A 23,081-nucleotide genomic window follows, 5' to 3' on the forward strand; every position below is an offset into this window, starting at 1 on the left:
TGAGATGGATGACTTGTAATCGTTTGCATGAAACAATCAAAGGCAGAGGGTTTTGGAATATTGTCTTCTCACGAAACACTATAAAACTGCCAATGCTTGTGTAGATTTTAGCTGAAGGTATTCATACTCATCGACAGTCATTATAAAAACCTACTTGAGAATTACTCTCCTGACAGAATAGCAGTCTTGTGAGATGTTAGATGGCTTAATCACTTGATTCAGTAGCATCTTCTTTTAGCACCCAGGTGCCTCTCACAGCAGTACTGGTGGAATATGAGAGGCTGGGCTAAGAAGAGGACAGAGCAACGTTTATTAAAGCTCGGAGTGGAGCGTTATTATGAATTCCTGCTTGATATAGAATAGATTTACATGAAAGGTGTACTGGTAGATGATGAAATGAAAGATGTTATCTTTATACAAGTTTTTAATTGAAGGGATTGTCTTACTGATTTCTTACCAAAGTGAATTTTTCACCATGAAGGCACTCAGCCACTTCATGTTATCAAAATGCACTTGTTACCATACTAAAAACAAAGGGGGAAAGGTATTGTTTATTATTTTAATAGATTAATCAACAGAGTAAAGATCAACATTTGCAGCAATTTCAAATAACTTACACAGACTTAATTCAAATGATATTTGCATATACATGATATGCAATAGGTCCTGAATGTGTTGGGTAGGTTGTATTAAAGTATAGAGTAATAATATCTTCCAGAAATAAGGAAGCTCAGGAACAACTGTAATAACCATCATGTGACTTTCTTCATGTGTTTGAATTAATCCTGAGGAAACACATCTTTGTTTGTGAACTTAACCCAATTTGAAAATAATTTCAGTTTTAAAATAACCTAAAATGACCTAATTTAATGAAATACACACATTTGAGACTCAACCTTAATCGATGGAAGGAAAGAGAGGAGAGGGGTGGGATGCTGAGATGGATGATGGTCTCCAGAGGCAGAGGAACCCAAGGAGCAATACTCAGGGTGGGCGCACGTCTCAGGAAGCTACCGCTCTGTGACCCCCGGGTGCTGAGTGGGGAGAGAGGATTAAGACACACCTGTATGGGTAAGCACGGGAAATAGAATGACATGGGAGTGGTCTTGTTCCTGAACCTAAGTTATAATAAGTTCATTAATACGCATGTATGTGGTGAATGTGCTAAGCCTCACAGTTAGAATGGAGCATTCCTTTGAAAAACAAACAGCACAGATACACTACTGGGAGCTTAAGTCAGTCTGATTCAGTAGCTCAACTGCTCAGTCTCCAGAGAACTATGTTTGAGAACAAATGTAAACTTCTGTTTTGCTCTCAACAGTTAAATAGGCTACAACATACTTCTGGGACAAGCAGCGCTCGCGTAGTCTCATGGGGCCCGCTGTATGTACACATATGGGAACGTGCGCACCGGGGGCTCCATTTAAACACATTGTTGGACTTTGTTTCAGCCATCTAATCAAGGACTTATTAAGGAGCAGAACGCTGAGGAAATGCAATGAGCTTCAATTAACGACGGGGTGGAACAGAAAACCAGCAGTACCCCGAGTGCCAAGAAGCAGGATTGGGAAGCTCTGCTGTAGAGCGGCGCGTTTGGCCGGGAGCACCTCCTGTCCTCAGAGCAGCTACACATCTTGTGTGGAAAATGCCAGAGTCCCATCTGGGATTATTTTGAGCTAAATGGTCTGAATTCAGATTGCTGCCGAGTCTCTGAGGGGCTTTCATTTGATGCATGCAGCATGAAACCAAACAGCAGTCATGGTCGCATTGTATATTTACTTATCACCTAATGGGTGGCTAAGTGAAACAAACAAACAAAAAAAGATTCTGGAACGGAATATGAGTCTGGTAGCAGCCTACTGGGATTCTTCATGTTTTGACTGATACAGAGCAAAAAATACCTCTGCACCCAACTGGATAGTCCTACAGCCAATCAGAGGAATGAAATATGTGCTGTTAATATCTTTTACAACAGCTCATGGCAGACATTTTGTTGCAATCACATTCAACTCCACGGCACTCAGATGTCGTGTATGACAACGTCACTCTTCCGCTTCTGTCCATTGGCGCAAAAAGCCCACCCATATCATTTGACTGACATTTAATCATTTCTCAACGGAGCTGCTCCAGACCAAGTTTCCGTAACAAAAAACTGGTCTGGCTTCTAGGCTAAGTATCAACAGGAAAACCAGTAGTGTCAAGGAAAAAGTGTGGGTAGGTTTGGAATATGGATGGACAAGCAGTCACCTATATTGTAGCAGCAGTTAAATAGATGCTGATCAATACATAACCTCAACAACACTGGGTTATTTTAGCGTACACTGACAAAAGTATCATTTACAGTAGAGGGGGGATCATAGGGTGGTACACACATAAATGGATGCTGGGAGGACTTGTTAACAGGCATGAATCTTTTTCATATAATCGCTGTCTTGTTAATAATCATCTTGTCTTATTTTGATGCGATAACCACAGCACTACCTCTGTAAACTATTAGTCATTCTAAAGAACCCTGCAGCATGTATATGCAGCGTTCGTCTCCGTGGCACGTTTCAGTCAAAAACAGCCCTGTCAGTGAAAAGCATCACTGTAAACATGTTTACGCAGTTGCATTCTGCAGTATGGATTCTGCTCTCGCTGTCATAAACATACAGCGCAGGAGCAAACCGGCTCTCAGAGGGAACCTTGCAAACACATATTGTTGAGCTGTGGAATGCATTGTGAAGGGACAAGACTGCAGAAACATGCCACAGCTACAGTACTTGATTACCAAGGCAACTGAACGGGAAGAGGCTCGCACGGTGAGCAGCGTGGCAGAACCACTGTATGACAGAGGAGCCCATGGCTTAAATGAAGAGCTGACAGCTTCAATGAACTGCCTGGCATTAAGTGGTGAAGGTAATTAGCGCTAATTAGTATCAACTGATGTGGCGTGCATAAATTCTGGTTCCTGTCTGAACTTGTGGGAAGCTTCTCCTGCAAAGACATATGTTTCCTCACCTTTGCACGTCATTCACACGATAGTGATTTTATGCAGAGTAATGGAACGGATTGCACGCTTACTTAAGCTGGAATCTGCCACAAGGGGGCTCCACAGTCGGTAGTTACTCAGCGGTGATCACATCTGACAGCGCAATGCGGACATGTGCAAGAACATAACACGCCGCTCCGTCTTCATGACAGTGAAAGCATCAAGTCCGCGAATCACCCTGCCTGTGTTTACCAGCCCTGACAACCCTCGCACCTGTGGCTCAGACCTGGACACACACACAACAACAACAACAACCAGAGAGCCCGCCATCTTCTTTGAATTATCAATAAGCGATAATGAATGCAGGGGGAAAAACACGGCCTGGAGACTCATTTTCAGGAATACAAAATGTCGAAAAGGTCACGCTCATTAGGCGCAAAGAAAAGATGAGAGAGAGAGAGAGAGAGAGAGAGAGAGAGAGAGAGGGGAAAAAAGCGAAAGACTGGATGTAACAATGAGATTGCTTATCAACGTGACATTTAGATATGTGTCTTCACACCTTGGAGACACCGAGGGCAACCGTCCGGACAGCAGCACCTTTCCAGGCGTGAGAAGTAGTTGTTAGCAAGCGATAAAAATTTCTCGTTGGCCTCCAAGCAGAACAGACCTGACAACCTTTGAAGATGGGACCAGAGGGGCAACAGTGAATCGGGAATGTTCACATACATAACATTTGAACTTTGAATGGTCAAATCCATTTTTAAATAAATTGCGACGCTCATTTTGCGTACAGTTTTTCCCTAATCCACCCTATCTTGTTCCAACAAGCTGGGACTAATTAAGAAAAGTAACCGAAACATACTCATGCATGTGTTGGTCTTTCCTGAGTTTATAATTGTTAGCTAGAGGACATGATTATAGCAGCTCATCAAATTTTTGAAAGGAAGTTAACCGTTAGGTGCTGCAGAAAGTGTGAAAATGGCACATTGTGCACAGATCATTTTAACACTGCTGAGAAGTGAAAATGGTTGTAAAATGCTTTCAGCTGGTCACACTTGAAGTTGTTTGCAGGTTCTTACAGGCGCTGTGGTTACACATGAAACAGAGAAGGAACACAGAAGCTTAAACAGCACTGATTAAATAATTAAATAGACGGCCAGGAGGAGAGCCTTTACTTTTGGGGTGCACTGATGATATTTCACCGTAAAAATAGGCACCCCAACTATGACTCTAGTCCTGGCTTACTGGCCAGCACCTCTCTCTCTCTCTCTCTCTCTCTCTCTCTCTCTCTCTCTCTCTCTCTCTCTCTCTTTGCCCACAGGAGCTCACAGCAAATCAAGTTTATTACAGCCTATAATTACAATTACAGTCTCAGAGGGCTTCACAATGGAACAATAAATGAAAATGATAAATGAAAATGGCACCACCACCCCCCCTCACCCACCTCAGACCCTCAGTGGGAGCCAGAAGAAACCTGTTCAAGTAGACTTAATTAGGGACAAGAAGCAACAAGCCTGCAGGGTAGACCACACAGAGAGGGATCCAGCTTCCAGAAAAACACTGGTGAAAGTTTATGTACTCTATTAAGGCTTTAAAAATAATCCCTTTTCTGTCACCAACCCATTCACAACAATAAATACTAGAAATTGCAAGAAATCACACTTTGTGCTCCTCTGTTTATTATCATATAAGTATGGGCCTGCGTTGCATGGTACATAATGATTATAGTTTAAACTATTACCTGAAATCTTAGAAATGATGTGACACAATCGAAATCATAAGGTTTGCCTTGAAATTATAATCGTCCGTCTCACTGAATTTATTCCAGACTAACAGCTGCAGCTTTGTTAAAGTCATCTGAAGACTCAGAGCTCGTCGTAGCTGATATAATAACTGAAATCTCAGAGGGTTTGGCCGCACAAGTTCCTCATATATTACTCATTAACGTTAAGTGCTTATTGGGTTTGTCGCTTAATGCTTTCCGTGCACGAGCATCCAGAACGACCGGGTTAACCAGGACTACCACTGCCACAGCTGTACGGCAATCAAAGCTGAAATGAACCTCTGTCTAAGATGGGGATTTTGAGACGTAATTATACGCTAAGAACACTCAGCACGCCTGCAATCACTTTGTTACATTGAACGAGGCAACCTCTGTTTTAGATTTAAATGACTGTCTAATAGGTAAATACATGAATGTAAGCAACATGTGTGCTGTCCTACCAGGCAGGGGAGACACCGTGATCAAGAAGGTGGCTTAGCTATTTATTTCATTTTATTTACATAGTGTCATTAACAATAATTAACTAATTGTATCAAGATGCATTATAATCTTGTGCTGACCCATGCCAGTTTCCCAAATGAGGGAATATCTTGGGAGCTTGTGAAGTAGTTGTTAGAGAAGGGACTGTAAGGTGACTGGTTCAAATGTCCTACTGAAGTTGACTGACTGAAGTTCCCTTGAGCAAGGCACCTACTGCTCACCAGGTGCCGCACAGGTGGCTGCCCACTGCTCCAAACTTCTGTTCTGTCTGCTCTCTGGACGTGTTGGATGCAGAGGATACATTTTCACTCTGTGGGAACAAATATGGGACGCAATTCATTCATCTAACCAGAAAGTTTAAACATCAGTGTATTAGCCAGAGCAGAGGTAAAATGCAACAGATATTTGCTTTACAAGTAGTAGTAGTATTCTCATATGTCATTTAAATGTGAGCTGAAAGCTGACTGACGGGTCACCCCTATCACTTGTGTCTCTCCTTGACAGTTGTGATATATTTGATCTTGTACAAAGCGGAGAACAAAATCAGGTCAGACACTGTTTGCTGTTCACACAAACACACCTGGGAGTTGAGACAGCCCCGGAGCAGCCTTGTACCATTTGCCGCCGCATGAGCAGGGGTTAGAGGTGACATTACGCGCCTCGCGCAAGGGCACCTTGAGCGCATTTTGAGACGAAGGTGGGATGTCTCATTTGTCTCTTCCCCCAGCCCAGATTATTTTTTAGGTTTTTCCTCCCCCAGCTCGTCCCTCTTATTAGACCACCCAGCCCCAAGGTCACACGGTGGGAATGATCAGCTCCCATTTCCTACTACTGCAGTGACTCAGATGAGATTGCTCTATCACTGTCAGCAGCAGCAGCAGCAGCAGCAGCTCCTGGGCTTGGGATCTCTGTCAGTCCTGGCTGGACCTTGGGCACCTGCGTCAGTGCTCAAACCACCGGAGCCCGCGGAAAGAAAAAAAAAAAAAAAAAAAAAAAAGTGGGGCCCACTCACTGCTGTTTCCTCCAGGGAGGCTGTTGTGCAATAACGCACGGGGAGGAGGAAGAGGAGGTGGAGGAGGAGGAGGAGGAGGAGGAGGTGGGGGAAGAGTCCCTTCCAGCTGTCGGGAGCAACACTGACGAGGCTGCTCGGTTAACAGTGAGCCCTCCCCGCAAACGTTCACCGCGCGTCCATGTGGGTATTGATCGGCGTGACAGATCACCGCCTCTAAACCAGCCCTCGGGTTCAGGGTTTGCCCCTTCTGCCCAGCACCAATCTGAGATGGGTAGAAAGAGGGGGCGGGAAGGTTAGTTTGAAGAGAGCTTTGCGAGAGGACGCCGATTTCCCTATTATTTCACAGCTGAAGAACATAAAAAAAAAGAAAGAAAGAAAGAAAGAAAGAAAAAAAAAAAGAAATCATATATCCAAACCCAGCGGTGGAGTCAGTCGGACCAAACGTCAGAACCTCATTAACTCCAAGGAAACCCAGCCGGGAGAGAGAAGATACAGCAGGAACCTCTGTAGCTGCTGGTGAGATTATTATTATCATTATTATTTGTATGCTCATTACCTGCGTGTCTCCTGTGATCTGTCGCCTTTCGTCCAAAGATAATACTTCGAAATAGTCGCAGAAACGCTCAGCGCCAATGTTTCATTCACATGCAACAACTGCTGTTTGTGTAGCTACCGCAGTATAATTGATGGTTTAACAGGTCTCCCCTCGCATGCTGGATTGATGCTGAGGATGCGGCGCTGCATGCGTACACCCTGCCACCGCGAAGGTTTCGCCTGGGAATTAAGTATTCGTTTAATGAATGTGGGAGGGCAGCTCAGACTGTGGCGGTGTTCAATGTTTGTTTTTTTGTTTTGTTTTTTGTTTGTTTTTTTGTTGTTGTTTTGCTCTCAAGCTTGAGTTCTCAGGACAAGTCGAGTGGCAACACAATGCGACAAGACGGCGCGAGCGTTTGCCGTTACTTTCCGTTAATGGGCAATTAAAACGAAGGAGCGCGCGAGGTTTTTAACGATAACACCAGCCTCGTGCGTTGACCCCCCGCGTGCTGGAGACGAGCTACCGCAACCTGTGACAAGACTGTTGAGCCGAGGCTAACTTAACCTTGGAATTAAATTAGATTAAAAAAAATAAATTAAAAAAAATCGTTATCGTTAAAGCGAAGGTTCTGTCGTCTGCCTGCTTCTCTCTTAACAACACAGCTAAAAAAAAAACATATAATATCGATTGGTGTTTCTTTTTTTCCGATCTGATAAGTTTGACTGGCGCAAAAAAAAAAAAAAAAAAAGATTAACGAATGACGACAGTGAAACAGATAGCCTAACACTTTCATGTTGCGGTTTTATTTATTCATTTATATCTCTCAATAATTCAAACGCAATATAGCCCCGTGTTTCTGAGGAGACATGCCTGCCTCATTAAAAAAACAGCTCCCTCACCCCTCCTCCTTCTCTGTTAGTGACCATGCCTATATACCTATATACAGTATAGTGTCAATGGAGGCATGCTGAGCAGTGCCCAGCTGGACACAGTGTTTCTGTAACATCAGACCAGACTGCTTCAATAATTTAAAATGTTCCAAAAAACATCTCTCCTATTGCAGAAGTACATCACTCCACTAAAAAAAAAACCATGAAAATGAAATGGGGTCAACACAGACTCCACCAATGACGAAGAGCACAATTTACATTGTAGTTTGTTTGCTGGGCGGTGAAGCGACCAACGCATATGGGCAACAAATGGTTTCCATCTAGGAGTGATGCTGGATAGAGCAACTGAACAGTGGTCTTAACGGTGATTATTTCCCATGCATCTGTGTGCACGGTCAGGTAGTTCGTACTTTTCCACGCACACATCTGCCTCTGCGCGTTCAAACAGCACACGCTCGACACTTCGCATCGCGATTCATAATCTTTTTCATGCTCGTCAAGCAGCCTGTGTCACAGGCCATTCTCTGCTTTTAATTACTGGACGTCGCCCAGGTTATGGCTGTTCACACGATTCAGCCTGCACTCTGTCCTCTGCCTGTCAGAGTTGCCACGTTTTTTTAAAAGAGTTCCACCTCTGCACATCACGTAATGCTTTTACCACACCTCTCATTTGATGTAATGCACAGTCATCTGTGGCAGCCAGCTCTCAGTCTGCACACCACAGGGCTCATAATGTGATGACTCCCCAGACTCGTGAGTGTGACCACAAGTAAATGACTTTTCTCAGCCAGTTTCTTCATCTGTCGAGACATACGGTGCAGAGAGGCCCCTCCTTTTCTTTTTTTTTCATAGGAAACGGCCGCACGGTGGAATGGAAGCAAACTCAGATTCATTGTCCAGCAGGGTATGTGTCGGGGAGAGCAGATTTTGTTGAAGGAGATGCTGCTGTCTCATCCACGAGCTACAGATGGATGTGCTGTGCGTCTGTGACTTAGTGCTACATCTGAAGTGATCAGAGAATCTGTTTGTAATTGCTATTCTCGGGATTGTGCGAGTAGATGCAGTCAAATAAAACGCAAAGACGGAGGCAGATTGTTGCAGGGATTTGCATTATTGTTCCTCGAGGCAGTGTAAGACACGATGCAGTAAAATGCAAAGCATCTCCAGTGATTACAAAATAAATGAGGGTAATGTGTCCCATTGTGTTAAGGGAAAGCACTGTCTTTGTTTTGTTTTTCTCTGTGTTTTTTTTTTCTGCCCATAAATTAATGTTTACAACATGTTTTGGAAATGAGTCACTGCTAAATAATAGGGTTTGCGCTCCACTCCGCTACTGTTGCATGTTTGCAGTATAAAAAAAAATAAATAAAAAAAATAAGCCAGCACGCGCTAGCTTACAGAAAAGCTTGTTTCTGAGATGTTAGTGTACTGAGATCCGCCACACCGGTGGAGCAGACATTGGTCTTAGGCACAGAGCAACTGTGTGACGATGATAATGAAAACAGCTGACAAGAAGTAATCACCAGAGCCCTCCACATGTCTTGAAGCCTCGACCACGATCGTGTTGGTCGTGACCACTAAGCTCTTAGGGGAAATTTACAGCTTGGCTCCAAAAAGTGAAAAGATGATGGGAAGTGGAACAAAGCAGGACAATGAGTAGGCCGTGCTGGGCTAATACAGGCCAAGAGAAATGCAGACACACTTGCTTCACTTATCCAGCGCAACCAAGCCTAATTTGTTGGATGAAGTGAAGAAATTGGAATATTTTAAAGCAGTGGAGTGCTTCTGCATTACTTATTCTCCCAGAATTGTACTCATTCATTCTGTGTTGTGGTGAGCTCCCATCTACGTGCAGGAGAGGGGGAAGATTAATCACCGAAGCTCCAATCACACAGGAATAATGTTACCCCCAGAAGCCCGCTGATTTATGATAATTTCCAGGATTGTCACCGATCTCATACACACATTTTCTGGCACATCCGTAATTTGATAAGTAAACACTATTAAAAAATGGGACTGTAATATTGTAGTTTAGCTGAGACAGAGAAATCTTGCCAGTGCACATCCCTGTAATTTAGAGCATAACACTGCTCTCAACAAGTGCATCCCCTATTGTTTGGTGAAAAACCATTGGAGAAAGAGTGTTTTTGTTAATCATCAGACACATTTGTTCTTTGAAGGTATATTTTACGCGTTCAGCTTCTGACTGCCTGAAGAAGACGGGTTCGTCTGCAGAAAAGCCTTCGGAAAATGACGAAGGACTTTTAGTTTGTGCAACATTTTGCAAGACTTCGCACACTTGACTCTAAATGAATTCATGAAAAGTCAAGCTGTAACACCAATACCCATCCATCATCACCACTTTTTGTGTCTCAGGCGTTGTTTTTAGAAAGATGGGAGTAGGAATCACAGAATCATAGTCTCAGAATAAAAAGAGGCAACAAATCAACTGTTAAATTGAAAAAATGCTCAGCTCTGGAGCCACTTTGAAACCTGCGTGTTTGAACCGGAGCTATTCTTGGAATAAAATCATCCAGCTGCTGGAGGTTGTAGAAAATATAATGCCACCTTGCTCTTGCTTATTTTCACCAACTCTCCTAAACAATATATGTCTTTCGCACTGCATGTGACCTTTTAAGATTGACAGTCAGAATCTTTCAAATGTCAGAATCTTCTAAGAGCCTAAAGCTTGATATTAGGGCCGGCTGTACCAGAGAAGCAGAATGTCTGCAGGTCCTGAGAAACTCCTAAAATGCCACAGATTATTATACACATTCAAGACCTGAGAGGGTGTTGGAGAAAGATAAATGCTCTATTTAGAACAGTCAAACCTTTTCAAATTTTGTTTATCCAGTGAAGAATTTCCTTAGTCATGCATTAATTCTATCACCTGGCAGTGAAAAGGAATTAAAGCATTAAATATTGGACTTTTTATTGAGGCTGGCAGAGGACTAAAAGGTATTTTAGTCTCGTGGAGGCACAGACATTGAGTGGTCAGATTTTGTTCCTGATCCAGATTAAGCGGAGAAACATTACTTGAAGGTTATTGGCAAAGACAGCGGGTGCACTTCTCGTCAAGGTGCATGGCACAAATTGCAGTCAAGTGTGATGTGTGCAGAAGTGGCATGGTGGCGCACTTATGGTGCTTTTGAGGCTGCAGGCGCATGGAACTAGACAATTAACGCTTTGCATGACAGCCTAACCTCCTGTGCACAATATACATTTCCTGTGTGCATGAAATTCAGCCGTCGCACTTGGCCAAACAGACATCATTCTGCTCTAACCACCATCGACCATCTCAGTCACAGGTCTACCTTGATTGCAATTATAAAATGTGATGCTTCAAGTGCTACTTTTGTCAGACACACCGGGAGGAACACACTATCCACACAGCTGTTGCCCTGGTAACCTGGTGTTTTTTGGCTAAAGATAGTGGAGATTATTGGCAAGCAGTGGTCCTGAGGGGTTTCTGTGATGTCAAGAGGAGAGAGAAGCTTTAATTATCTTTGATTTTTTTTTAATGCGCCTGAGTAAATTGTGTGTGCCTCTGGGTCCTGAGGGTGTCATCATTTTCACCCCATCAAGTAGGGAAAGTGTGAGGACGGGCAAGAAATAACCAAAGTTATTTGTTATTCTGCGACGTGCTGGTGTTTGCAGCACAGTATAAAAATGAAGAAAAAACACTGATTCTGCTGTGTGAGATTGAGCTTCGGCGGCTCGTATTGTTTTAGACATTTTTCTGACTGAGCGGACATCTGCTCAGACCACAGTGCAAAAATAATAAAATAATCAGATACGTGAGTGCACAGGCAAACTCTGACAGCGTCCTCTCATCTAGATAGTGCCTTTTGAGTTGGTACTTTGAAGTGATTGGGATGGCTTTGTATTATCTTTCAAATGACCCAGAGTCATTTTAATCTTACCTTCCCCTGCCTCAAAGAAGGGTTCTGGCGTTGAGATAAATCTTAGGCCCCGCTTGTAATGTAAAATAGTGTGGGAGGCAGTTATAGTGGACATTTTAAGTGTTTAAACAACTATTAGATATTTTTCTGCTTATTCTATGTGATGATGAATGAAGTGTGGGAGGTGGTGCAGTGGTTAGCACCATCGTCTTACAGCAAAAACATTGTGGTTTCGAATTTGGCAGCCCACTGGGGCACTGGTAATGAGATTGGATGTCGTCCCTGCGCCTGCGTGGGTTTCCTTGAGGTGCTCCAGCTTCCCTCCACATTCAAAAGAAATGCACGTTAAGTTAATTGGTGATTGACCGTAGCTGTGAGTGGTTGTTTGTCTCTCTGTGATGAACTGGTGACCTGACAAGGGTGTACTGCGCCTCCTTCCCCCTGACAGCTGAGATAGGCTGCAGCACCCTCTAAGGATGCGCGGCAATAGATAATGGCTAGATAAATGGAATGTCTTGCTGGTTCAGCAATACATCAACAATCTGATCATGGTACCTCGGTTTTAAGGCATTATTTACCCCGATCAGCCACAACATTAAAACTCCTGACAGGAGAAGTGAATAACATTGACTATGGGAAACTGTTGGACCTGGCATTCACGTGGATGCTGCTTAGACATGCAGCACCCACCTAGACCAGACCAGGCACCTCATAGCAATTGACCTGGCCTCCAAATTCACCACATCCCAAACTGATCAAGTATCTGTGGGATGATCCATAGAGCCCCCTCCCCTCAACTCATAGGACCCAAAGGCCCCCACTAACAACATTCTGTTGCCATACACCACAGGACACCCTCAGAAGGCCCATGTCCATTCTCTGATGAGTCCCAGCTGTTTTGGATTCACAAGGGAGACCTGCACAATATTAGGAAGGTGGTCATAATGTTATGCCTGATCAGTGTAGTATTCTCTGTCATTTTATAGATCAGTCAATAATCAAGAAAATAACTGTAAAAACACAATATCCCTAATAGACAGTAATATGCAGGGTTTAAGTCATGACGTTGAATTTTCCATGCAGCCAATTGACTCTATGCTGTTTTATAACATAGACCATGTAATGTTTTTAATGTAAATTGACATAAATATCTGCACAGAAACAAGGAATTCCTCCGTGTAAGTAAGCTCTCCGCTTATTGTTTTTTATGCCAGATGATTGTGGGCATTCTAATGTGCATAGCTTCTGGCCACCCCCACTCTCTCTCATCCCACATTGAATTACTGCAGGTAAAGCATAGCGAGAAATTCTTTCACAGAGATTATTTTACATTACTATTGCATTGGCATGCTAAAAAATAGTGCAGGTGGCCATGTATCCGTCGAAATACATCTTTTCAATGCACAAAGGGATTTTACAGTTTAAATGAAAACATGAATCGTTCCGATCAACGGCAATAAATATGGGATTTTTAAGCATTTGCCACAGGAAATTTGTTAGTCAAGGTTATAATGGCTGACAAACCCGAACAGACGGAGCCACAGGGATAGGGAATGCAAAATTCTGAGATCAGACAAGGCAGCGGGGATGCAAGAAGAATAAATATCAAAGATGATAAATGGCCTTAATTGCGATGTCGCTATGCTGCAAGCTGGTTCATAAGCTTTGGAGCCCTGACAGGAACAGCATGGTCACCTTTCGTCTTTAACCATGACACACAAACTGTTCGGGATGCTCCTGTCTGAGGATTTCATGCTGCATATAGGGGCCGTAAGGAATCTTAAGTTCGGAGGCAAGTTAGGAGGAGGTCATTCAAAGGCCAGAAAACATTAGCAAATCTGAGAATCCGTGCTAAAATAGGCTTCCATTGAAAAGAGGCTAAAAAAGTAGAGATGGGATCATGTCCCTGTGCTTTACTTTAAGGCAAAGTAGCAGGTTTGATAAAAGCAGTCATCACGGGCACTTGGAATCCTATTAGGTTATCCATTAAAGATTATTTTACAGCATTTTGATCTCAGTTTTGTAATACAAGAAAGTACATTGTAGACACAATGTATCTCAACAAAATGTCATTAATTTCCAAAGTTTTACATCTTTGGCACAGGTTATTGATGTTATGCATCCTGCACAAAAGTATATTCTACAGACATAAACTGTTCCAATACAATAAAACCACCTGTATAAGACCTTTACAGTAACCAAGGGGCATACATATGAACACTGACACAATCCAAAAACTAGTACTGTTCAAAGACCTGCTCCCTGCTGTCAGTGCAGTGACAGCTTGTGCTGTGTGCTCATGAAAAATGTAAGTCATCTTTACATGAAATAGCACGTGTTACTGTGTCTTTAATATTCTGACGTGCACAAATGCATATAGCAAAACCCCACCCACAAATGGCAGATGACCTTTTCAGCAATCAGCAGGGATGCAGTCCTCATGTCGAATGTCGAGCTGGACAGTCAGACCTTGGCTGTGCCCAGATACATATCCAAGAACATCAGGAACAGGCGAGGTGACAACTTTGTCGGACTCTGACGCCCACCTTGAACGAGCCTGACTTCATGCCAAGAATGTGAACACAGTTCTCCTGGAGGACAGGATGACTTGCAGCAGTGATACTGTCCCCCTGCAAAACCTGTCACAGGTCACCCTGGAGAACATGGTCTTTTCCAGTTCTGGTAGATGCACATAATAAGAAGGCTGGGCAGCAATACAATGATATATGTCTGTGAAGGTTCTCAGTCATCCAAGTCATACCATAGCCCACAAAAAGCTGAAAATAGGTTAACTGGACTTGTAGATTAGCAATGATATGTGTTTTCTGTTAGTGGAACCATATTGTTGGTGGAATTGGCAGAAATCTGCTGTGCCAATCATATTAGTGATCGCTCACTCACTGTCTCATATATCCCAGACCTTGCCATGATTCAGTGTTCCAAGGTAACCAACATTATTCACACTTCCATGAGTAGAAACAATGTTTTGGCTCATTGGCTAATATTGATCGTGGTCAAACAAAAAAAAAAATCCCTATTTTTGCAGCCATGCTTTGTACTGTAGCAGCCTTTCATGTATTTCTAACATATGCTTTATCTTCATTAACCATCTTCGTCATTTCTTATTGTCCTTGTCCACTCCCTGCTGGTCACAGTTTGACCATTTCTACTCATGCTACACCCTTTCCAGTTAGTGACCACATCTTTGCAGGCTATTCTGAGATGTCTAGTAAATCATTATCAGTGACTGGAGAGGGGTAGAGAGGTCATCCCTCTCTACCCATGAGCAGCTGTAGCTTTAAATGGAGAACGTCCATATATTCTCAATTTGCCCTCAATTTCAGGCATTGTCAGTCAGATCAATATCCTTGTGTTTTGTTTCTCATATTTAAAGGTATAATAGAAGTCTTAGGATGACACGGTTATTTGTTTACTTTGATTCCAGTCAGGGTTTTTTTTACATGGCTGAGATTAGATTTAATGTCCTCATAAAAATTCAGGACCACGTGCAACTAAAAGCATAATTATCATTAAAAAAAAAAAAAGCTATTTCAAACGTGACGTCTCTTTCTGTCTGAATATTGCCAGCTGCCGCCGTGATGCTTGCTCCTGTTTTCAGTGTAGCTGCCTTAAATCTTACCTACAAGGTCCAGCGCTCTGTGTTTAGTGCTGTGTGTCAAGCCATGGCCAGGGTTTTCAAGCAGTTAGATTGCTGGTTTTCAATTATGTATGAGGAAAGAAGGAACAAAGAAGCATGACACTTTTAGTGAATACCAACTGAGTGAAAGCTATTGTTATATATTACTGGCATTGAAGTTTTAAATGAAAGTGGACTGAAACTGACAGTTTGCACCCAAGATATGTTGAAAACTGAATCCATGGTGATCCTGGCAAAAAATTATAAATCAAAAAAGTATATATCAAAAATATTTATTGGTGTTTATTTGTTTGTGATGTGAATGCTTTTTAGTATTTGGAGTACTTCTCGGCTTTTCTATATTTAATTGCTTGTATTTAAAAGAGAAAGATGAAAGCACCGCTGCCTGACGTTAACAGACTGTGCAGTAAGTCACAATTGCCAAGTAATGCAAGCTGGCTGGAAGTGAAAGGCTCAACAATAAACCGCAGAAACCTCAAAGTACAAAAGGACGCAGACACCGCTTCCTCACAATACCTTTATTGATCTGGTCTGGATCTACCCAGTGTCATTAAGAATGAAATACTGCAGAGCATATTGCCCATATTGTGTCGTATTTTAGCCAGGGATCGTTGTCAGGAAGAGTGATTTATACTACTGTCATTTTCCATGATATTTCCAATATTGGGGTTTTTACTGTGTGTGTGTGTGTGTGTGTGTTGGGGACACTCTGTGATATTCATTCCTCCAGAACCGCAGAACTCTGAAACATGCCTGTCCCTTTGAACTGATAGAAGAGAATGATAACAACATTATATTCACTGGGAGCGGTGCCTCAGGAATTGAAAGCGCTCGGCTCTTTGTTGGGAGCATCGCTTTCTGCTTAGACTGAGACCACACTGTGATCTTACTAGTTTGCTTTTTACCAATGGTACCAGAAGAAATGAAAGCTGCATGTATTCGAGAGACAAGATGAAGAAGAACAAAATGAAAGTGACTCTCTGTGACTAGTTTTCTGACATTATCATGACCTTGAGTGTATTCCAATTACCTTTAGTAAGTATTTGTTAGCCGTCTTGCTTGAAATGGTACAATATCAAATCTGAACACAAAAGCTGACACAAACATTTTTCTGATTATGTGCCTATTAATCTACAATGAAGCAGGAGTATGAGTGTGCTTCATTTTGCAAAACTTTTCCCTAAGTAAAAAAAAGTGTAAATAAGTATTAAAAGTGATGCAAGATGCCCTGTTTTAGATATCACGTCAACCTCAAATAGTCCTTTAATTCCATTGGCTTAAAAAAAGCTACACAAAACTTAGTCAATCATAAATCAATGTACAAAATAAAAAATAAAAAATAAAAAATAAAAAATAAAAAAAATTTAATGTTTAAATGTTTAAGGATCTATATCTTTTAGGGATTTGACATGTTTCATTAACTCTTAAGCCACCAGCACAGCCATCTGTTGTCTTGTTAATAAGCTCCATATTGTTGGTTACAGTGACCAAATCAAAATTGAATTGCCCCATTCTAGTTAGCCAGTTACCTGTCTGTTGTTAAGATTAATAGAGAAGTGTGAGGATACTGGCATGATGGTTAAGCCTCGTGAAGACACCTTAGTCAAAGGCCTCATTCAGTTACATTTTGCAGCCCCACCACTTCAGTTTTATAGCATGTTCTATCCACTTTAAGCTAATAGTGATGGCGCTATCTAAATCAAGAACACCCATCTTCTATTCATATGTAGTTTGCCACTCTGATTGCGCCACAAAAACACTTGAAGCTAGTGATGCGGGCCACATTTGCAGCCGGGAGTACACTTGCGAGTCCAGCTTGAAGGAGTGCCAGAGCTCATCAGGCCCCGCACGCCATTCGTGCTTGAAATGGAGTAGCGTGAACAATTCTTAACTGAGTCTTGCTCATCTCAGCTGCAGTCAGTCACATTTGTTGTAGCTGTGTTCATCACTGCCTCTGCCCAACCAGCAAACTCCACCAGAGTGATAACTTGCTGCACCAGCAGTCAAAGCCGCTTTGATCACCAGAATCACTCTCACCACAGACTGTCAGCCTGTGCAGCGGCAGCCCACACAGAGCATACAGAATCGTGTCCGTCACAGATCCCCAGCCACACTTGCCACAGTTGGACTAATGCAGTGGTGGTCCAAGTAGCCAGGTGCATTTAGCTGATGTTTCCTGTTATCTGCAATAGGTGTAGCCAGAGTTGTACTCAGCCTTGCTGCGTTCAGCAGCATTCTCGCCAGAAACGCGCTTACCTCAGCCACAATCAGTCATGCTCACTGGAGTGCTACATAGACTGAGCATCTGGCACTGTATGTTACATGAGAGCAAGCACCCATAGTTGGAGACACTCTTGCCAGAGGCACCCTCACAGCTGCCATCATTCACACTAAGTGGGATCCTACTGGCCACACAAAAAGCCTCAGCAAACATCTCAGCCTAAGAGACTAACAGTAGGACCAAAAGCAGATCACAGCCCTGTTCAGAGTCACGTGTGCCTCATCCCACTGGAGGCAAAGCTGATTATTATCCAGACCAGGGAATAGTAGCAGCATACAATGGTGCAGGCTCCTGGAAAACCTATGAATTTATGTATGTACATGTGTTTGTGAACCGCAGGAACATTTCGGGATCACATTTAAAATGTGTCTTCCATCCATCTTTGTGGTGTAGAAAGAAGGTAATGAAACTTGATGGGTGTAGATTTGTGGGATTCACAATTGCAGCGTAAGGTCTTTTCTGATGCAGCACATCTGCTCTGGAGATAAGATTAAATATTTCTTGCAAGCGTAGGGAAGAACACCATTAGAAATATGTCTCCGTGTCATATGGGACAATGGGTGGCCAGCTTGTGCATATGAGAAAGCCAGAGCCTACTTATTTGGCTGACTGATGATTCAAGTATCAAGTATTTAAAATTCGATCAAATGACAATATTGTTCAGTACACGGACATTTAATTATAAAGCAGATTTCTACTACGGATTTTTCATTTGAAATGGTGGATTTTTGAAATTGCATTCACCATGTTTATTTAATAGATCATTTCAGAACCTGTCATACATTTAGGGTTTCATAAAATTGCTAAAGGGCTGGAAAACTCAGATTTTCAACGTCAGCAACGCTTACTTAATGTTGAACTTCATTTGAGGCTATATGAGCTACACGACCGATGACACTTATTCCCTGAAGTGAAACAAGCATGTTGCTTTTGCAACTCATTCTACACAAAGCGGGATGATCTTGTATCTCGCATTATTATATAATCCTTACAGTATATCCTTGTTTAGATAGGCTACGAAAACAAGAACACCTACTCAACACAATTTTCAGCTAAGTGGCAAAGACAAACCTTTAGAGCTTCAAGGTGAACTGCAGCGTGGATGTTTGATTTATGCTTTAAATTATTCTGTGGGGCCAGTCGAGTGCACGTGCAGAACCCCACTACTCTTTGTATGGCTATTACCAGAGAGTGAAACCTTGCATTCCAATTACACTTAGGCTATATAGCTGTCATTCATGTTAGTAATGACCATAGCTTCTACTTACATTGAATCCACAGCCAGCCTGCGAATACTTTCCCTGTTAGTATGATCGATGGGTGCTGATCAAACCACTTCAGAGACACCCTATTATGTTGTAAGACCCACTTGACTCCTACTAAAAATAAACAGGGTATAATAAATTAATTGCGGTCCTTGTTCAAAATTGGTTTTCTTTTGATCCCAAAAGTCATTATTTACCTTGAGGTATATGCCAATATGTAACTGACCGGCGAACCTCAAGGAACATCCATCATGCCTAACTTTGATGACCCCATAAACGGATTCAGGGCATGGTCAGCGCTACTGTGCTGTAGCTTTACTACAACTCGTTTAAAGTTGCTGAGACAAAAATATTTGGATCATTCATTTTGGACAGTATTTGCTTGACTGATGATGGGGTCTGTGCTCTCGGTTTTCCTGAGTCCATGTAGAGCTAAGTTTGTTCTTTGTTGCTTCGTTTCTTTAGCACACTTTGCAAAATTGGTTACATTAACTTGGATACTCAGTGGACGCAATTGATTGCAGAGTGAAATTTTTAAGACACTTTTTGTAGAACAAAATTTAACTCAATAACTGTCACAGACGTCCAACTCGTGGTAGCGCCGGAGGGTTTGTGCAGGGATCACGAAAGTCATTAAGATTCATCAACTTTGGGCTATGAATACCTGCTCATTTGACTTGCTGGGGCTCTAGAGGAAATGTCAGAGGATGTCTAAAGTCAGCAGGCTTCATCCTCACGGGATCGCAAATATATGTAGATTTTATGTCAGTCCATGCAATAGTTGTAGAGATAATCCAACCTGGACAGAAGCAACAAATCATCTGTCAGACTGACATTGCCCCCCCCCCCACCCCCCCCCACCCTGCCGGCCTTCCCCCCTGCAAGACCTTGAGGCTGGTGTGGCAGCTAATAAATGAAGAACACCTGACATTTTCATGCACAAACCATCTTTGTTCCGATAGTGATAAAAAGTGACGCGTGGAACATTTGATTGATGGAAATGATGTGAAAGTCCCGCTGGAGAATAAACAGCCGGTCTCGTGTTATTGCGCCGCTGTGTCTTAAATCTGAAACCACAAGACTCAAAGGACAAAACGCACGCAGTTAGACAGATGTTTGCCCTGTGCCCTCCCTTTATTTCTTATCTTGTTGCACTGACGACTTTGGAGGAATATCTGCCAGTCTTGTGAATGGGCTGTTTTATTGAAATATTAATGCTGTTAGCTTTTTCAGAGTCACTAGAAGCTGTGATTTAAGTCAGGGTGGACCAGGTTAATGGAGTGACAGTTTCTCTATATAACTCATGCTGGTTTCAGTGGTCTGCTGTTGCTTTTTACCTTCGTGGACCGAACATGCAGCATGTGCCATTCAGTCCTTTACCAATTAGCAAAGCACACCTAAAGGCTGAATGTAAAGACACAAACTTAGAGCTCTGACATGAGGAGATTTCTCCTCTACAGTACATTAAATTAATGGTTCATTAGTAAGTTGTAGGTTTCAGAGTAGTTTGGAGGAAAAAGTATTTTGCATAGTGCCTGAAAGCCCCAGTGTGGCATGGATGGTTCAGCTCATTAACAAAACTAGACAGTGTGAAAGTTTAAATAGCCGAGCGGCTGTTGCTTCTGGGCTCTTCTTGAAATGTCTTGTTAGCAATATACTTTATTATTAGGTACAAAACATAAAAATGAACCGGAATGTAAGCTTTCTGCGCAGGCTGATTTTGGTTGATAATTTATTGCTTTCTGGCTTGAAGCCATTGTTCCTTTGGGAGACAGATTTGATGGAGCGGTGACTCCACGTCTCACAATGAGAAACAGTAATTAGTCCGAGTACATAACGTCGACATGAGTTTTCACTGATTTATTAATGTAATTTTGGCATTTTGATTTTTTTTTGTTTAGTCATATATGGGTCACAGCAGTCAAAACTATCTAGCCAGCGGCTGAACCTAAACAAGTGCAATTTTAATCTGTAGCGCAGGAGTGTCCAAACTTTTTGTAAGGAGGGCCAAATTTGGTAATGTGAAAGTGTCCGAGGGCCAACAATCCCTGACAACAATAAAAAACAAACAAGAGCACACATAAATATTCTGTTTAATATTTTCATTTATATGCAACAGACAATTGTTCCAAAGTTCCCAGTATAGGCATTCAGTGCACACAAGTTGTCTGAAATTACAGCAGAAACACACAGAAACTCTGTGTGACAACAAAGGAACAGGCAATTTACTGACATTAATATGAAGAGTGAAACTGAGCTCTGGATCTCAGTACATATGGCAGGTCTGGTTCGAGAACAGAGGTAGACATGCGTAAAATGTCACATAGGTGGGAGTTACTTAGTCTTGATCTCAAGCGGCTCTTGTTCACGTTCACAACTGCTAAAGTCTGCTCACACAAATATGTGGAGCCAACATTTTCTTCGGAAATGTGCGTATCTCTGGAAACTTGCCCTTATCCAGCTACCGGTAAAAAGGCACGAGAGAGAGAGAGATGCTGGTGTCGGCGGCGGCATTCGCTGTCACACTGAAGCTCAATCAGCTCCAGCTGCAGGTGAGGTGGAGCCTCATCTGGGTCCACAGCGAAGGGAGAGGAGAATATCAACATGTCCTTATCGATAGCAGCAAAATTCCAAAAGCGGTCGTCGAACTCACCAGCGGGGCGCGCAATCACTGCATTGCCGCAGTGTCACGAGCAAGGCAAACGTTAGCAAACTCTGTCGTCTCAGGGCAGACGTGTTCTGCTATTTTGATAATGCAGTCTTTAATAAATTCACCTTCTGTAAAGGGGTTTGCCATGCTTAGTGATTAACATAGCCACTTCATAGCTTGATTTGGTGGTGTTTTCATTGACTCATTGGCCCGCGTGAAGAACCGCTGCTACGTGGCTAAGTTGTCCTGGAGTAGCTTCAGTTTTTGAGCTCGGCCGCTCTCGGCTTGTCATAAGTATTGTATTGCATGTATTGTCTCGTAGTGTCTCTTCACATTATATCCCTTAAACAAGGCAACACTCTCACGGCAAACTAGGCAGACTTTCAGTAAAAAATATTGTACACCTACTCCACCTTTCCACCTACTTGATGTAGCCATGACAGTTGAAGGGTCAAATCAAATTTTATTCGGACATTTAAGTGTCAGCTGCGCACACTTGCAAAGCTCTCTGTGGTGACAACCCCTTTCTCCCCATCTGAAGACCCACAGTTGTTGAAGTAGTGTCATCAGGCGTTAAGCACTTCTCGTAGGAGATTGTACCAGCTCAACCAATATTACAGTATGGTCTTCTGCCAAAGAGGAAAAGGAAGGTTTTCGTTCTACCACATCCTAGTTGAATATTGAGCGACTCTCAGCATTTTCTGCGTTGTCAATTTGGTTGTAAATAGCAGTTACGACCCCTTCAACTGGCTCTCAACAAAGAGGTCGAACACAAACAGGAGTTTCATTAAACTTTGATTTATGAACAACAATGAATCAACCCAAATGATGACCATAAACCTGATGGACCAGCCAAAATCACTAAAAGACAAGAATAAAAGTCACTCAGGCTCACCCACAAAGGGCCGTAGGACCTGGTGTCTCCCCTCTAACCCTATACATCCAAAACTAAACCCTAATCAAAGAGAAGAAAAGCCTCCAGACAAATCAAACATAACAAATCAGCAAATCAAAAGCTGCAACAGAAACTAAAGCTCCAATTGTGGTGGCTCGAAGAGGGAGTTGAAAGAGAGAGAGAGCAAGCCAACGTTCCTCCCCCTATTTATTGGCTCCTTCTGAATAATCTGGATCAGCTTCACCTGAGGGAGAGAACAAGACAGCATGATTACAACCGTCCTTTACCTCTCTCGACCAAGAGGGTGGGTGGGGGGTGTTGGAGCTTGTAACAACCCCACCCTGAGTTACTGAACAATGGGTAAAGATAGGACCAAAGAAGTTTGAATAAAATTTAACATCCTAGATTACAGTGTTCAGGAAGCAACTGTCTGTGTCGACCCGACCATTACCTTTGCCATGGATGTGTCTGATCTCGACGTTAAAGGCCTGCAGCCGCAAACTCCAACTCGTCAAACACAAATCTTCATATTAACGTTATCTTTTACATACTGTAGACACTGATGTCCTGTCTGAATTTGTTCTCAGAGTGCTTGGCGTAATGTACTTAAATCCTTTGTAACTTGCTTTTTCATTGCTGGGGCAGCAAGTTAGCTAGCAATCAAAACATTATTGTGAAACCCAATGAGTCAGGAGAATATAAATGCATTGGCCATGCTTTCCATGCGAGCTAGCCAGGGACATGCCTTATTGCTGTGAA

At 42.6% G+C, this 23,081-nt stretch overlaps 1 protein-coding gene across 1 annotated transcript in view; it reads left to right on the forward strand.

Annotated features, from left to right (window-relative positions):
• Nucleotides 1–6,463: 6,463 nt before the first annotated feature.
• Nucleotides 6,464–23,081, forward strand: part of gabra3 (gamma-aminobutyric acid type A receptor subunit alpha3) — a 90,449-nt gene continuing 73,831 nt past the window's right edge. Inside the window, exon 1 of the mRNA XM_084564588.1 lies at nucleotides 6,464–6,762. The gene's annotated coding sequence lies outside the window, so the exon portion shown is untranslated. The remainder of the gene's footprint in view (nucleotides 6,763–23,081) is intronic.

This window comes from Chelon labrosus (assembly GCF_963514085.1).
Source record: "Chelon labrosus genome assembly, chromosome: 17".
Taxonomy (NCBI): Eukaryota; Metazoa; Chordata; class Actinopteri; order Mugiliformes; family Mugilidae; genus Chelon; species Chelon labrosus.